General features: G+C 43.9%; 1 protein-coding gene across 1 annotated transcript in view; it reads right to left on the bottom strand.

Annotated features, from left to right (window-relative positions):
• The window catches only part of MED13L (mediator complex subunit 13L), a 210,554-nt gene that overhangs the window by 142,702 nt on the left and 48,805 nt on the right, over positions 1–19,047 (bottom strand). The gene's annotated exons all lie outside the window — the stretch shown is intronic.

Below are 19,047 nucleotides of genomic sequence, written 5' to 3' on the forward strand. Positions count from 1 at the left end.
GATGTCCAGGGGCCTCCGGAGAGGTAATTATATCAATATTTTTTATTTTAATTCTTTATTTTACATATTAATATGGATCCCAGGGCCTGAAGGAGAGTTTCCTCTCCTTCAGACCCTGGGAACCATCAGGATACCTTCCGATACTTGGTGTCCCATTGACTTGTATTGGTATCGGATATCGGTATCGGCGATATCCGATACTTTTCGGGTATCGGCCGATACTATCCGATACCGATACTTTCAAGTATCGGACGGTATCGCTCAACACTATTACTAACTGAAGGACTCACCACTAAGAGATTATCCCCTTAATGACCGCCAATACCTCTTTTTACTGGCCTGAGATGAGACAATAGCATCCCCATACGGGTGACAATCCAGCAGCTGTCAACTGTACACTATAGCCGCGCAGTGTTCCCCAAGAGCCACCAACAGGTCATGTTTTCAGGATTTCCTTAGTATTGCCAAGTGACGCAATTATCACCTGTGCAATACTTAGGCCATGTTCACACAGTGCGTTTTTTACTGCGGAACCGCAGCGGTTTTGCCGCTGCGGTTCCGCAGCTGTTTTCCATGCAGGGTACATAACAATGTAACCCTATGGAAAACAGTCACTGCTGTGCACATGATCCGGAATTTCGTTTAAAAAGCCGCGCAGAATAGCTGCGGCAAAAAAGAAGGAGCATGTCACTTCTTTTTCCTGAACCGCAGCGGTTCTGCACCCATAGACCTCCATTGTGAGGTCAAAATCGCAGTAAAACCCGCAGATCAAAAATATATCTGCGGGTTTTACTGCGATTTGATGTGCAGAACCGCTGCAGCAGGAAGTGCGGGGGAGCGGGCGGAAGTGCGTGGGCGGAGTGTGGCTGCCCCCCCGTGCTCCGATCCCGCCCCCCCGTGCTCCGATATCCCCCCCCCCCGTGCTCCGATGCCCCCCCCCGTGCTCCGATGCCCCCCCCCGTGCTCCGATGCCCCCCCCCCCCAGTGCTCCGTTGCCCTGCCCCCCCCCCCCCCCCCCCCGTGCCCTAATCTCCCCCCCTTATACTTACCCGGCGTCCCGGTGTCCGTCCGGCCGTCTTCTCCCTGGGCGCCGCCATCTTGCAAAATGGCGGGCGCATGCGCAGTGCGCCCGCCGAATCTGCCGGCCGGCAGATTCGCTCCAAAGTGCATTTTGATCACTGAGATATAACCTATCTCAGTGATCAAAATAAAAAAATAGTAAATGACACCCCCCCCACTTTGTCACCCCCATTGGTAGGGACAATAAAAAAATTAAGAATTTTTTTTTTTTTTTTTCACTAAGGTTAGAATAGGGGTAGGGTTAGGGGTAGGGTTAGGGTTAGGGTTAGGGGTAGGGTTAGGGGTAGGGTTAGGGTATTTTCAGCCATTTTAGCCCTAAAAAGCTTCCTAGGAAACACACAGTCTCTGCATAGAAAACTGCATAAAAAAAGGATAAAAAAAGCATCAAAAAACGCATCAAAAAAGGACAAAAAAAGGACCAAAAAAAGGACCTGCGTTTTCTGCCAAGAGCTGCCGTTTTTTTTAAAAAAACTGTCCTGAAAAAAAAAGGATGGAAATCCTGAACGTGTGAACATACCCTAAAGGTACCGTCACATTAAGCGACGCTGCAGTGATATAGGCAACGATGCCGATCGCTGCAGCATCGCTGTGTGGTCGCTGGAGAACTGTCACACAGACAGCTCTCCAGCGACCAACGATGCCGAAGCCCCCAGGTAACCAGGGTAAACATCGGGTTACTAAGCGCAGGGCCGTGCTTAGTAACCAGATGTTTACCCTGGTTACCATTGTAAATAAAAAACAAACAGTACATACTTACATTCTGGTGTCTGTCCCCCGGGGTCAGCTTCCCTGCACTGTGTCAGCGCCGGCCGGCCGTAAAGCAGAGCGATGACGTCACCGCTGTGCTTTACGGCCGGCCAGCGCTCACAGTCAGTGCGGGGAAGCTGACGCCGGGGGACAGACACCGGAATGTAAGTATGTACTGTTTTTTTTTTTTTTTTTACATTTACACTGGTAACCAGGGTAAACATCTGGTTACTAAGCGCGGCCCTGCGCTTAGTAACCCGATGCTCACCAGTGAAGACATCGCTGAATCGGCGTCACACACGCCGATTCAGCGATGTCTGCGGGAGATCCAGCAACGAAATACGGTTCTGGTCTTTCTGCTCCGACCAACGATGTCACAGCAGGATCCAGATCGCTCTGCGTGTCAAATACAACGATATCGCTATCCAGGACGCTGCAACGTCACGGATCGCTAGCGATATCGTTGTTAAGTTGTTCAGTGTGAAGGTACCTTAAGGAAATACTGAAAACATGACCTGTTGGTAGCACTTGAGGACCAGAGTTGGGGAACAAATGCTGCATCAGCCACAATCAGTGTTTGCACCGTCCAAATCTGTTTAACCCCTCAGATGCTGCTGTCAATAATGGCTATATCATATAAATGGTTAAAAGTGTGTGGGCTTCCTCTTTATCCCCATTGACACCCTGAGACCATGATTGTGTGGTCCTGATGTTTGCCATGGCAGTTCAAATAGCGGCCTTAGATTCTGACGGCTACAGTAACCTGTTCAGAAGTTAGCAACATTTAGGTGGTAAAAACACATTTTTTTATTCCTATCTTGCCAGTTGGTATTAATTCCTGAAAATCATCTGAAGGGTTAATAAACTACCTGACAGCAGTTTTCTGTATGTCAGGGTGTTTGTTTTTTTTTAATGGTCTCACTCTGGGTGGGTTTCCAATATATAAGACACCCTAAAGTCACTTCAAACCTGGATAGGTCCCTAAGAAAATATATTTTGAAAATTTCCATGGAAAAATGAGAAACTGCTGCTACATTTCTAACCCTTCTAAAATGCTAACAAAATAAAACATTTTACAAATGGTGCTGATATAAAGCAGACATGAGGGAAATGTTATTAATGTTTTGTATGGTATAGCCATCTGGATTAAAGGGACAATCATTCCAAGTTTGAAAATTGCAAAAAAAAAAATCCTACATTTTTGTAAAATTTCTGATATTTTTTAAAAATTAACACAAAACATATCGACCGAAATTTACCATTATCATAAAGTATAATGTACCACGAAAAAACAATCTCAAAATCACTGGGATTTGTTGAAGCGTTTCAGAGTTATTACCACATAAAGTGACACTGGTCAGATTTTAAAAATTTGGCCCGGTCACTAAGGGGTTAACATCTCACTGTCTATAGACAGTAAATACAGAGTCTGGTGTGGGGGCGGGGCTAGCTTTCTCAGCTCTGCTTCATGCTAAATCTAAAAGCTCTTGATTGCATGAGAACTGATGCACCCAGTAATCCAAGTGATACATCATTGGATTCAGCTTCTCTGTCTATATCACGCTGCTCTCAGTTAGGGTACGTGTCCACGTTCAGGATGGCCGGCGGTTTTGACGGAGCGGCAAACTCGCTCCGCCCCCTTCTGGAGACGCGATGATGCCGGATGTGTTCATAGCGCCCCACACAAAGGGCCCTGCAAGGTAAACGGACATGCTGCGATCTAAAAAAAGAGGCGCCCTGCATTTCCAGAATCGCAGGGCCGCCGGATGCGTGTTACCACGCATAGTGGAGACAGGATTTCATGAAATCCCCTCCACTATGCTGTAACATCTGGATGCTGTGTGTTTGACGCTGCGTCTCTATGCAGCGTCAAACACGCAGCGTTTCCTGAACGTGGAAACATACCCTTAGGGTATGTGCACACGTTGCGGATTAGGCTTAGGAATTTCTGGTGCAGATTTTGCATCTATGGCAGAAAACGCAGGTGCGGATTTGTCGCGTTTTTTGTGCAGATTTTGTGTGTTTTTGTTGCGGATTTGCTGAAAATTTTTTGCGGATTTACTGTGTTCTTTACCCCTGCAGATTTCTATAACGGAATGGGTACAAAAACGCTGCAGATCCACAAAAATGAAGCGACATGCTACTTTTGATCCGCAGTGTTTCCGCTCGGAATTTTCCGCACCATCAGCACAGCAGGTTTTTTTCTGTTTTTTTTTTTTTCACTTTGATTTACATTGTACTCTAAATCACTTGCGGATCTGCAGCGTTTCTGCACCACAAAAAACCATGAGGATCTGCAACGTGTGCACATTCCCTAAAAGAAGCAGAAACCTGCAGACAGATTCCCATTAACAGCAGAGGCAGTATTAATTAGGTTATGTCCTAAGGCTAAGGCTATGTGCACACGTTGCAGATTTCCTGCAGAATTGCAGCGTTTTTTTTCCACGCAGAAACACTGCTGTTCCGCAAGTGATTTACAGTACAATGTAAATCAATGGCAAAAAAAATGCTGTGCTAATGGTGCGGAAAAATCTGCACAGAAAACGCAGCAGATTCAAAAAAGGACCATGTCAATTTTTTTTGCAGATCTGCTGCGTTTCTGCACCTATTCCATAATAATAGAAATCTGCAGGGGTAAAAAAAAAAAAAAGAAATCCGCACAAAAATCTGCATCGTGTGCACATACCAAAAAGAGGTGCAGAGTCTCACCTGCAATTTCTGCCAAGAAATTCAGAATCTGCACAGAAAATTCCACAGTCAAATCTGCAACGTGTGCACATAGCCTTACAATGACAAGTACCATGTCTACACACAGTTGATAACACATAGGAGATGTCACAACTCCCCCTTCCTTTACAATGACCTATGCACACACATTAGATGCATTAATACAAAGGACTAGGTCGGAGTCTGTCTATTGCTGCCATCTTCATACATAACCCTAAAGACATTATCAGCTGACATTCCCTTTAAGCAATATGATATACAATAAAAATTAAACATCTTCCCCACCCCCTCTTACAGGCACAACATTTTTTTTTTGCATAAAACATAAAATGTTCTTCAAAAGTATATATAACTAGTGTGGTCAATGACTTGACGCCAGCGTCTAGCATATATACATAAATGTAAATCATACAAATCATGTCATATAAAAGACTTTGAAAAATAAAATTCAGTTAAATAAATATCAATATACATAATCTAACGTGGCCATAACAGAACCAGATAAGTACTTTGCAGTTCCATAAATGGAAGGGCAAGGGGTAGCCACTCACAAATTCACAATGCGCTCAAATTTGGCTAGATCATTTCTTTTATAGTATACTTTTACTCCCTTCTGTTTTATATCCATTACAAAGCATTATAGTCCTGGAAATAATATTGCGGTTGACGTTCTAATGAAAAGCCTCTTCTGTACCTTCTTCATACAGAAAGGTACATTCGTCCTCTAAACTGTATCTGCTTATGCACATCAAGTGCAGAATGCTGAGCTGTGATATACACCACTGACCTTCTATGTGCTACTTTATAGCTAATGAGGGATGGAACCAAGTGTGTCAGGGGAGGGAAGTGTACAAGATACCACAGGCCACAGCATGGAACCATGTACAGTCGTGATGAAGGGCAGCTTTCATTTATGGAAGGTTAAATATGACTCCAGACCATTTAAAAACAACTTTGGACTTGAAGCGGCTGGTTCATCACAGGCGACCTTTTTCATAACGTGGCCATTTGAGCAATTATCATCCCCTGGTAAACAGATGACTTTGCAAGATGAAAGCATTCAATGATGAAAAACGCCACTTGCAGAGTGGCAATCCTGACCCAAACAGGAAATCTCCTGTATGATGTCCATGGGCCCTAAGTGGATGCCACGAAAAGGGTCGTCCTTCTAAAACAACCCCATTAAATCTACTAACTAGATGCCTCTACCAGCCAAGGAGGGTTATTGCACAGCTTTTGACCTGTAGATTTCTCCCTTTGCAATGTGTAGAGAGAATTCTGTAGTTAATTCAAAGAAGCTTGCTACTCCAGAGAAAACCAGTGAAAGCATGGCACCCTATACATCTGTATGCAACATTACACTGGGACGCCAGGCTGTCTACTTCCTCCAGCTCCTGACATGCAAGGTGCGAAGATGGAAACGCAGGGATAAAGACAATGAAAAGTAATAAGAAGGCGGAAGTCGGGCTTGTGAAATGCCGCGGCTTGTCACGTAATAGGACATGAATCACACAAATACAATAATTTGCTTCTCTGTCCAACAACTGCACTCACCACAAATCTGAATATTTTATAACTACTACCAAAGAAAAGGGGAGTCTATATATTATTAAAGGCAGAATGTGGAAGCGGGAATGTCACGAGCCCCAGCGCTAAGAACAGGTGCCTCATAAATGATTCAAACTGCTGGAAAGGCTTGATGCCGGCACTTCAATTATATATAATGGGCTGGAGCATTGCACGAGGCACATGTTCCTGTAGAGCCACGCTCGTTTAAGCACTACAGTCTGCTGCTCAAATCGGCCTCAGCTTTGTTTCCGTGCAGTAAATTATATTATAAAAGTACATAATAATGCAGAAATCAACTGTAGAAAGATGTACAGATAGTGACACTTTCTCCCCATCAGATAGATACACAGATCAATAGATATAGATTCCAATTTAAATACAAAGCAACACAACACAATAACAAGATTAGAGTAGCTGCAGCATAAAACACAACAAAAATGCACCTGTCACCAAACAAAGCCATTAATTGGAATCTGCCAAAAGGATTTTTGCTGGAATCAGGGTCTCTGCCCAGATTTTTGATTCCATAATCAAAACATTGTGAGAGATTCTCTTTAACCCCTTAGTGAGAGCCAATTTTTACCTTAATGACCAAGCCAAGTTTTACAATTCTGACCACTGCCACCTTTTTGTGAGTATTTTCTCTGTAATGCTTCAATGGATTCCACCGATTGAGACTTTTTTCGTTACGTATTCTACTTCTCATTAGTAGTAAAATTTATTTAAAATGATTTGCATTCATTTATGAAAAAACGGAAATTTGGCAATTTTCAGACTTAACCCCTTAATCCCATATGACGTACTATCCCGTCCAGGTGACCTGGGACTTAATTCCCAGTGACGGAATAGTACGTCATATGCGATCGGCCGCGCTCACGGGGGGGAGCGGGGCCGATCGCGGCCGGGTGTCAGCTGACTATCGCACCTGACATCCGGCACTATGTGCCAGGAGCGGTCACGGACCGCTCCCGGGACATTGACCCCCGGCACACCGCGATCAAACATGATCGCGATGTGCCGGCGGTACAGGGAAGCATCGCGCAGGGAGGGGGCTCCCTGCGTGCTTCCCTGAGACGATCGGTACAAGGTGATGTGCTTACCTTGTACCGAACGTCTTCTCCCTGCAGGCCCCGGATCCAAAATGGCCGCGGGGCTGCATCCGGGTCCTGCAGGGAGTACTTCCGGGTCGCCTGCAGGTGCTGGTAAGCCTGCAGCGATGTCAGTGAGATCGCCAATCTTACAGAGTGCTGTGCAAACTGTAAGATCGGCGATCTGTGATGTCCCCCCTGGGACAAAGTAAAAAAAAAAAATTTCCACATGTGTAAAAAAAAAAAAAAAAAAAAAAATTACTAAAATAAATAAAAAAAAATATTATTCCCATAAATACATTTCTTTATCTAAAAAAACATAAAAACAATAAAAGTACACATATTTAGTATCGCCGCGTCCGTAACGACCCGACCTATAAAACTGGCCCACTAGTTAACCCCTTCAGTGAACACCATAAGAAGAAGAAAAAAAACGAGCCAAAAAACAACGCTTTATTATCATACCGCCCAACAAAAAGTGGAATAACACGCGATCAAAAAGACGGATATAAATAACCATGATGCCGCTGAAAACGTCATCTTGTCCCGCAAAAAACGAGCCGCCACAAAGCATAATAAGCAAAAAAATAAAAAAGTTATAGTCCTGAGAATAAAGCGATGCCAAAATAATTTTTTTCTATAAAATAGCTTTTATCGTATAAAAGCGCCAAAACATAAAAAAATGATATAAATGAGATATCGCTGTAATCGTACTGACCCGACGAATAAAACTGCTTCATCCACTTTACCAAACGCGGAACGGTATAAACGCCTCCCCCAAAAGAAATTCATGAATAGCTGGTTTTTGGTCATTCTGCCTCACAAAAATCGGAATAAAAAGTGATCAAAAACTGTCACGTGTCCAAAAATGTTACCAATAAAAACGTCAACTCGTCCCGCAAAAAAACAAGACCTCACATGACTCTGTGGACCAAAATATGGAAAAATTATAGGTCTCAAAATGTGGAGACGCAAAAACTTTTTTGCTATAAAAAAAAAAGCGTATTCTAGTGTGTGACGGCTGCCAATCATAAAAATCCGATATAAAAAACGCTATAAAAGTAAATCAAAACCCCCTTCATCACCCCCTTAGTTAGGGAAAAATAATAAAATTTAAAAAAATGTATTTATTTCCATTTTCCCATTAGGGCTAGGGCTAGGGTTGGGGCTAGGGTTGGGGCTAGGGTTGGGGCTAGGGTTGGGGCTAGGGTTGGGGCTAAAGTTAGGGTTAGGGTTTGGATTATATTTACGGTTGGGATTAGGGTTAGGGGTGTCAGGGTTAGGGGTGTGGTTAGGGTTACCGTTGGGATTAGCGTTAGGGGTGTGTTAGGGTTAGGGTTTCAGGTAGAATTGGGGAGTTTCCACTGTTCAGGCACATCAGGGGCTCTCCAAACGCGACATGGCATCCGATCTCAATTCCAGCCAATTCTGCGTTGAAAAAGTAAAACAGTGCTCCTTCCCTTCCGAGCTCTCCGATGCGCCAAAACAGGGGTTTACCCCAACATATGGGGTATCAGCGTACTCAGGACAAATTGGACAACAACTTTTGGGGTCCAAGTTCTCTTGTTATCCTTGGGAAAATAAAAATGTGGGGGGCTAAAAATCATTTTTGTGGGAAAAATAAGATTTTTTTATTTTCACGGCTCTGCGTTATAAACTGTAGTGAAACACTTGGGGGTTCAAAGTTCTCACAACACATCTAGATAATTTCCTTGGGGGTCTAGTTTCCAATATGGGGTCACTTGTGGGGGGTTTCTACTGTTTGGGTACATCAGGGGCTCTCCAAACGCAACATGGCGTCCCATCTCAATTCCAGTCAATTTTGCATTGAAAAGTCAAATGGCGCTCCTTCCCTTCTGAGCTCTGCCATGCGCCCAAACAATGGTTTACACCCACATATGGGGTATCAGCGTACTCAGGACAAATTGCACAACAACTTTTGTGGTCTAATTTCTTCTCTTACCCTTGGGAAAATAAAAAATTGGGGGCAAAAAGATCATTTTTGTGAAAAAATATGATTTTTTATTTTTACGGCTCTGCATTATAAACTTCTATGAAGCACTTGGTGGGTCAAAGTGCTCACCACACATCTAGATAAGTTCCTTAAGGGGTCTACTTTCCAAAATGGTGTCACTTGTGGGGGGTTTCAATGTTTAGGCACATCAGGGGCTCTCCAAACGCAACATGGCGTCCCATCTCAATTCCAGTCAATTTTGCATTGAAAAGTCAAATGGCGCTCCTTTCCTTCCGAGCTCTGCCATGCGCCCAAACAGTGGTTTATCCCCACATATGGGGTATCAACGTACTCAGGACAAATTGTACAACAACTTTTGGGGTCCATTTTCTCCTGTTACCCTTGGTAAAATAAAACAAATTGGAGCTGAAATAAATTTTGTGTGAAAAAAAGTTAAATGTTCATTTTTATTTAAACATTCCAAAAATTCCTGTAAAACACCTGAAGGGTTAATAAACTTCTTGAATGTGGTATTGAGCACATTGAGGGGTGCAGTTTTTAGAATGGTGTCACACTTGGGTATTTTCTATCATATAGACCCCTCAAAATGACTTCAAATGAGATGTGGTCCCTAAAAAAAAATGGTGTTGCAAAAATGAGAAATTGCTGGTCAACTTTTAACCCTTATAACTCCCTAACAAAAAAAAATTTTGGTTCCAAAATTGTGCTGATGTAAAGTAGACATGTGGGAAATGTTACTTATTAAGTATTTTGTGTGACATATCTCTGTGATTTAAGGGTATAAAAATTCAAAGTTGGAAAATTGCGAAATTTTCAAAATTTTTGCCAAATTTCCGTTTTTTTCACAAATAAACGCAAGTTATATCGAATAAATTTTACCACTAACATGAAGTACAATACGTCACGAGAAAACAATGTCAGAATCGCCAGATCCGTTGAAGCGTTCCAGAGTTATAACCTCATAAAGGGACAGTGGTCAGAATTGTAAAAATTGGCCCGGTCATTAACGTGCAAACCACCCTCGGGCTTAAGGGGTTAATTTTTGTACCCTTAAGGGTATGTGCACACATTGCGGATCCGCAGGTAAAATGACATGCAGATTCCGCGCAGATTCCGCCTACGTTTTTAAACCTGCGGATTCCTATCGAGGAGCAGGTGTAAAACGCTGCAGATTCTGCACAAAGAATTGACATGCTGCGGGAAATAAACCGCAGCGTTTCTGCACAGAATTTTCCACAGCAGATTTGGTTTTCCATACGTTTGCATGAAAACTGCTGCAGATCCGCAGCCAAATCCGAAACATGTGCACATACCCTAAATCAGAGAGTGGTGTCACACAAAACAGTTGATAAATAACATTTCCCACAAGTCTACTTTACATCAGCACAATTTCAGAAACGTAAATTTTTTATTTTTTGTTGGGACGTTATAAGGGTTAAAAGTTGACCAGCAATTTCTCATTTTTCCAACAAAATAGACAAAACCATTTTTTTGGGGACCACCTCACATTTGAAGTGAGTTTGGGGGGTCAATATGACAGAAAATACCCAAAGTGACACCATTCTAAAAACTGTACCCCTCAAAGTGCCCAAAACCACATTCAAGAAATGTATTAACTCTTCCGGTGCTTCTTGAGAACTAAAGCAATGTGTAAAGAAAAAATGAACATTTTACATTTCTCACAAAAAATTTACTTTAGACCCAAACTTTTTTATTTTCACAAGGTTAACAGGAGAAAATGGACCACAAAATTTGTTGCGCAATTACGACTATACCCCGTATTTGGGGGGAAAGACAGTATTTGGGCACATAGCAGGGCACACTGTTGACTTTTTGAAAGCAAAATTGGCTGGAATCTAATGCGAATATCTAGATATCCACTAATAGGAATATTGTCAACCCAAGGACCTACAGGTGTGATTTCCTCCCTGTATACCTTCTTGTTGAATTCCAAAATTGCTTTCACCCAACTGGCTGTGGAGGATAAATGGAGGCACCTAATCCCCTCTATCACTGATGACCAATGGAACGAAGCACACATGATGGTGTCTCCAGCGGCAAATAAATTAATTCAATTATATATGTTCCACCAATCCTATTTAACCCCGTGTAGATTACATAAATTCGGCAGAAGAGTAAATGATGAAAGTTATAGATGCGTGGAGGAGGGAGCAGATCTTTGGCATCTCACTTGAGATTGTAGAATTATAACAAGATATTGGAAGGATGTAGTTTTTACATTAGAAAGGATAATTGGGATACCAATTGAATGTAGTCCAGAGCTGTGTGTGTTGGGTGTTGTGGATGAAGAAATGTGGACTCCTTATGACAGAATATTTCTCAGGGAGGTTCTGTTTATGGCTAGGAAAGTGATAACGCTGAGGTGGATAGGCGGGAAAGGGGGGGGGGGGGATATTCTCCTTCAACCAATCAGTGGAAAAAAAATTAGTGAACGATATTCATTCCATGTGAGAACATATTATACAGATACAGGATGTCCCCAGAAATTTCATAGAATTTGGGAAAGGTGGTGAGACTTAGGGTACCGTCACACTATACGATTTACCTACGATCACGACCAGCGATATGACCTGGCCGTGATCGTAGGTAAATCGTAGTGTGGTCGCTGGGGAGCTGTCACACAGACAGCTCTCCAGCGACCAACGATGCCGAGGTCCCTGGGTAACCAGGGTAAACATCGGGTAACTAAGCGCAGGACCGCGCTTAGTTACCCGATGTTTACCCTGGTTACAAGCGTTAAACTAAAAAAAACAAACAGCACATACTTACATTCTGGTGTCCGTCAGGTCCCTTGCAGTCTGGTTCCCGCACTCAGTGACTGCCGGCCGTAAAGTGAAAGTGAAAGCACAGCCGCTGTGCTCTGCTTTCACTTTACGGCCGGCAGTCACAGTGCGGGAAGCAGACGGCAAGGGACCTGTCGGACCACAGAATGTAAGTATGTGCTGTTTGTTTTTTTTAGTTTAACGCTTGTAACCAGGGTAAACATCGGGTAACTAAGCGCGGTCCTGCGCTTAGTTACCCGATGTTTACCCTGGTTACAAGCGAACGCATCGCTGGATCGCATCGCTAGATCGCTAGATCGGTGTCACACACACCGATCTAGCGATGACAGCGGGAGATCCAGCGATGAAAGAAAGTTCTAAACGATCTGCTACGACGTACGATTCTCAGCAGGATCCCTGATCGCTGCTGCGTGTCAGACACAGCGATATCGTAACGATATCGCTGGAACATCACGAATCGTACCGTCGTAGCGATCGAAATGTTATAGTGTGACGGTACCCTTACCCTTGACACACCTAGCCCCTGATTAAATAATTTCCTCAACCGCGACCTATAATCCCTGAGGTATCTCTTTGTTAGTGCATGAACGTGATGCTTTATGTGGACTCAGGAATATTTGCTTATTATAACCGGAATTGTTACATACTCAGAACCCTGATAAAGAACCTCCTGGTTGGTGGCGCAATGCTGCGGAGAATACATTATGTTTAATGTTTTATTTCACTTGGTTTATTTGTTTCCTTTGTCATTGAAAGTATGATTTTATAACTGATATTGTGGATGATAATTAGATGGATTACTCCAATTTTACACTGCAATGTCACATGCTTGTTAAAATATTTCATGGAATCTTTCAATCTTTCAATTCCTTGTTCTTTTACACTGAAGAATGGTTCTTAAAGGAAAGCGGTCACGGGAAAAAACTATTAACCGTTCAGATATGCAGTTAATAGCTTTCTGAACCCGCCTGGTTCCGGCACATAGACCCCCGCTGCCAGGAGGAAATTAACTTTTTTCCTCCCGGCAGCATTTGGGTTTCAGTCATGGAGGCGGCGCTGGTACAGCTCTAATGCTGAGCTGCTGTCAGTCAGTGCCAGGGTACGGTTACAGCCGCTGCTCAATATGCACAGAACGGAGACAATCTGCGTCAGCGCTGCCCCGTGACTGAATGCTGAACGCTGAAAGAGAAAACAAAACCATGCCAGAATTTATTTTTTATTTATTTATTTTTTACTATTGACAGCATATGTCGAGATTAAACTGCTACGATTGGAGAGAACAGATCCCAGCAGTTAAAGTAGGAGCCCTACTGTGTATATCAGCTGGAGTCCTGCAACTGACTGCACCAGTAGAGTAGCTCTACCGTACCATTAGTGTGGTGTATAGCTCTGTCATGGAGCACAAAGAAACGCATGTTGAATATCTACTGCACAATACAAAATGGGGCTTTTGTGATATCTTCTATTGCGCACGCATTGCCCTTCCCCAGCTGCCCTCACTGGCTTCCATATCAGCGATGCACCCGGCGCAGGATCACGTGGGGTCCCACGTTTCGGACGTCGGCTGCGTGTGTGCGTACACACACACACACACACACACACACACACACACGAGTATAAGCCGAGAGGGTCGGCAGCTGAGAGGGTCCCATAGAGGTGGAGCCACATATTCATTACTGTAATGAGCGGTAACAGTGACCGCTCACTACAGAAAGAAGCTGCAGCGTCAGGGAAGCCAGGGACTGCACAGCGCCAGGAGCAAGTAAGTATAACGGGGAGGTGGAGCGCTGCGCGATACTCACCTGCTCCTCGTTTCAGCGCCGCTTCACCTTCAGCAGTGGCGCTCAAGTCAGAGTACGCGGTGACATAGTTAGTGCGGGCCCTCAGCCTGAACGTCAGTGCTGAAGATGGAGCAGCGCCAGAACGATCAGCACGTGAATATTGAAAGCGCCAGGGGCCTGAGTGACGGAGAGGTGAGTATGATTTTTTACAGCAACAGCAAATGGGGCAAGTGTCTATATGGAGCATCTATGGGGTCATAACGTTTGTGCAGCACTATAAGGGGCCATAACGTTTGTGCAGCACTATAAGTGGCCATAACATTTGTGCAGCACTATATGGGGCCATAACATTTGTGCAGCACTATATGGGGCAAGTGTCTGTATGGGGCCATAATCAATGTTTTTGCAGCACTATATGGGGCAAATATCTTTATGGAGCATCTTATGGGGCCATAATCAGCATTTGCGCAGCATTATATTGGGCAAATATGTCTATGGAGCATTTTATGGGGCCATTATTAACCTTTATGCAGGATTATATGGGGCATATTTTAATATGGAGCATCTTATGGGGCCATAATGAACTGTATGGAGCGTTATATGGGGCTCCTGATTCAATATGGATATTCAAAAACACTGAACCTACTGATGTCTCAATTAAATTTACTTTTTTTTTTTTTTTTTAAATTCGTTTATTTATTAATCATAATAAAATACAGTATAAATGTTTGTCTTTGTTATTGACTTGCACGGTTACATTCGCAAAAAAGAAAAAGACATCAGAGCATACATATACCAATCATTTGTATATATACGGAATAAGACATATACGTGAAATTATGGAACTGTCAGTATGCAGAGTTCCTAAACTATAATCAAACTAAACTAAACTAAACTAAACTAGACTAAGCCTCCAAAACTATTACTACGTCGCCTTTTAGCAGTAACATTATACTCTCCATTGCGCAATATCTGCAGAACAAGAAATCAAATAAACTGTATCTTTATCAATCGGTTAGATCACAAAGTGAGATGGGAGGCATTCCACCTATCCCAGATTTTATTGAATTTGCCCGGGCAACCCCTATTCTGGTAGAGTGTGCGTTCATATGGGACAATTGTGTTCACCAGCTCAACCCAGGACCTAAGTGTAGGGGGTGACCTTCCCATCCATCGCAACGCCAACATCTTTCGTGCCAAAAATAATACTTCTCGTAAAAAAATCCCAACATAATGTTCCCAAACCTCCTCATCCCACACTCCAAACAGACAGATCAGGGGTTCAAGAGGGACCGGGATTGACAATAGTGAAGTCAATAACGACGTTACCTCTTTCCAATATTGAAAAATAATTGGGCACTGCCATATACCGTATATACTCGAGTATAAGCCGAGATTTTCAGCCCAAATTTTTGGGCTGAAAGTGCCCCCCTCGGCTTATACTCGAGTCACGGTAGTGGTGGGGTCGGCGGGTGAGGGGGAGAGGGCGCTGAGGTATACTTACCTAGTCCCAGCGATCCTCGCGCTGTCCCTGCCTTCCTCCCCGTCTTCTGTGCTGCAGCGTCTTCCCCTCTTCAGCGGTCACGTGGGACCGCTCATTAGAGATATGAATAAGCAGCTCCACCTCCCATAGGGGCGGAGCCGCCTATTCATTTCTCTAATCAGCGGTGCCGGTGACCGCTGACAGGAAGATGCTGCAGCACAGAAGACGGGGAGGAAGGCAGGGACAGCGCGAGGATCGCTGGGACTAGGTAAGTATGTTATATTCACCTGTCCGCGTTCCAGCCGCCGGGCGTCGCTCCATCTTCCCGGCGCCTGCGCTCTGACTGTTCAGGCAGAGGGCGCGATGACGCATATAGTGTGCGCAGCGCCCTCTGCCTGATCAGTCAGAGCAGAGACGCCGGGAAGATGGAGGCGCCGGGACCGGACGCTGGGAGCTGCAATCAAGGGAGGTGAGTATGTGTTTTTTTTTTTTTATTGCAGCAGCAGCAGCGGCAGCACAGATTTATGTGCAGCATCTATGGGGCACAGTGAACGGCACACAGCACTATATGGGGGCAGTATGAACGGCACACAGCACTATATGGGGGCAGTATGAACGGCACACAGCACTATATGGGGGCAGTATGAACGGCACACAGCACTATATGAGGCATCTGTGCAGCATCTATGGGGGCAGTATGAACGGCACACAGCACTATATGGGGGCAGTATGAACGGCACACAGCACTATATGGGGCATCTGTGCAGCATCTATGGGGCAGTATGAACGGCACACAGCACTATATGGGGCATCTGTGCAGCATCTATGGGGCAATATGAACGGTGCAGAGCACTATATGGCACAGCTATGGGGAAATAATGATCTATTTTTATTTTTGAAATTCACCGGTAAATGCTACATTTCCACCCTAGGCTTATACTCGAGTCAATAAGTTTTCCCAGTTTTTTGTGGCAAAATTAGGGGGGTCGGCTTATACTCGAGTATATACGGTAATTAATTTTACTTTTATTGGTATATATTTTTACTTTTGACATTTACCGGTAGCTGCTGCATTTCCCACCCTAGGCTTATACTCGAGTCATTAAGTTTTCCCAGTTTTTTGTGGCAAAATTGGGGGGGGGGGGGTCGGCTTATACTCGGGTTGGCTTATACTCGAGTATATACAGTATAATTGTATATACAGTATAATTATATATACCGTATTTCCCGGCGTATAAGACGACTTTTTGACCCCTAAAAATTGTCCCAAAAGTCGGGGGTCGTGTTATACGCCGGGTACAGCGTGTGCAGGGAGCGATCCTGCATTTCGGCGTGTGGTTCCCAGGGTCTGGAGGAGAGGAGACTCTCCTTCAGGCCCTGGGATCCATATTCATGTAAAAAATAAAGAATAAAAATAAAAAACATGGATATACTCACCCTCGGACGGGCCCTGGATCACAGCGCTGCTAGCGTCTCCCTCTGTTCCTTAGAATGCGGTGAGTGAAGGACCTTCAGTGACGTCGCGGTCACATGAGCGGTCAGGTGACACGTTCTCATTTAAAGATTTTTCTGTATCTTCATGACTATGGAAATTGTACATTCACACTGAAGGCATCAAAACTATGAATTAACACGTGGAATTATATACTTAAAGTGTGAAACTGAAATTATGTCTTATATTCTAGGTTCTTCAAAGTAGCCACCTACGGAGTGCGTTACCCGCGGCATAACGCGGTCCGTTACCGCCGGCATTAACCCTGTGTGAACGGTGAGTGGTGGGGAGTATGCGGGCGCCGGACACTGACTGCGGGGAGTAAAGAGCGGCCATTTTTTTCCGGACTGTGCCCGTCGCTGATTGGTCATGGCTATATTTCATGACATAGTTTTGATGCCTTCAGTGTGCATGTGCAATTTCCATAATCATGAAGATACAGAAAAATCTTTAAATGAGGACGTGTCCAAACTTTTGGTCTGTACTGTGTGTGTGTGTGTGTGTGTGTGTGTGTGTGTGTGTGTGTGTGTGTGTGTGTGTGTGTGTGTGTGTGTACACACACACACACAATACATATACACACACATCGTGTTGCTTCTATAATACCATATCCACTGTACGTTCTGCCCCTAGCATAGCAATGCCTGTCATCAACTTTTTATATTAAAGACTGCAGCAATAAAGTCCCTCTACCGTACCATGTACCTCTACCGTACCATTAGGCTATGTGCAGATTTTTCCGCATTGATTTTGGAAAATCCGCAGGTAAACCGCACCGCAGAATGACAGCGGTTTTTGTTCGGATTCCACCTCCAGTTTTACACCAGGATTCCTATTGAGGAGCAGGTGTAAACCGCTGCGGAATCCGCACAAAGAGTTGACATGCTGCGGAGTATAAAACACTGTGTTTCCAAGCATGTGCACTGATGATTTTGTTTTCCATAGGTTTACATGGTACTGTAATACGCATGGAAAACTGCTGCGGATCCGCAGTAAAATCCGTAGCATGTGCACATATCCTTAGCGTGACGTACAGCTCTGTCATGGAGCACAAAGTAACGCATGTTGAATATCTACTTCAATTTACGTTAATGGGTTAATAATACTACTAGAAAGGAAATGTGTAGCTTTTAGGCTAAGGCTACTTTCACACTGGCTTTTTTTTAATACGTCGCAATGCGTCGTTTAGGGGTTTTTGCCCCATAGAGTTACATTACCGACGCATTGCGACGTATTGACACACGTCGCAACCGTCTTGCGACGGTTGAGCCGTGTTGTGGCGGACCGACGGGAGCAAAAAACGTTAAATGTAACGGTTTTTGCAGCCGACGGACTGCTTTTTCCGACCGCGCATGCGCGGCCGGAACTCCGCCACCACCTCCCCGCACCTCACAATGGGGCAGCGGATGCGCCGGAGAAATGCATCCGCTGCCTCCGTTGTGTGTCACAACAAACGCTAGCGTCGGAATCTCGGCCCGAAGCAATGCGACGGGACAAATCCGACGCTAGTGTGAAAGTAGCCTTAGTTCACATGGTGAGATTTTGCTGCGTTTTTTAATGCAAATTTTAAGCTGTGTTTTACATTACCAGCAAAGTATGAGATTACATAAATCTCATGCACACACTTTTGTTACGGTATATTTTCCGGACTGATTTGGAAAAAAATGCAGCATGTCACTTCTTTCAATGTTTTTTCACCCATAGAAAACAATGGATAAGTGCAATAATGCAGCAAAATATGCAGCTATCAGTTTTTGTTGCATTTTTGGTATAAAAACCTAGTGAATTTAAATCAAGTTTTTTTGGGCCACTAAACTTTATCAACATGCACAAGAGGCAACAAAAACGCATCAATAAATGCAGCAAGACATGCTTTTTGTAAGCAGCTTCTTTACTGCCAAGAGAGCAGGATTTGTCTGCGGAAAAAAAAACAGCAAAAACGCATCATGTCAACATAGCTTTAAAGATCTACATAATCAAATCATGAAGAGGGAATTCCATCTCATATAGAGGCCTATTGCTGAGGTATTCCACCCACCTGTTCTCTTGGACCCCCATCTTTTCTGACACTGAAGGTGCTGCAACCATAATTTAGCACAATGTCCATTCATAGGCCTTACCTTATCCTTGATCATTTTCGCTTTATGATATGGGAATATCTCTTTAAAGGGAACCTGTCAGCAGGATTGCGCTCAGTAACCTACAGACACTGTCAGGTTGGCACTGTTATACTGATTAAAATGATACCTGGGTTGATAAAAATCTGTCCTGTTGTGGCTGTTTAATCTTTATTTGCAGTTT

The sequence above is a fragment of the Ranitomeya imitator genome, chromosome 1 (assembly GCF_032444005.1).
Source record: "Ranitomeya imitator isolate aRanImi1 chromosome 1, aRanImi1.pri, whole genome shotgun sequence".
Classification (NCBI taxonomy): domain Eukaryota; kingdom Metazoa; phylum Chordata; class Amphibia; order Anura; family Dendrobatidae; genus Ranitomeya; species Ranitomeya imitator.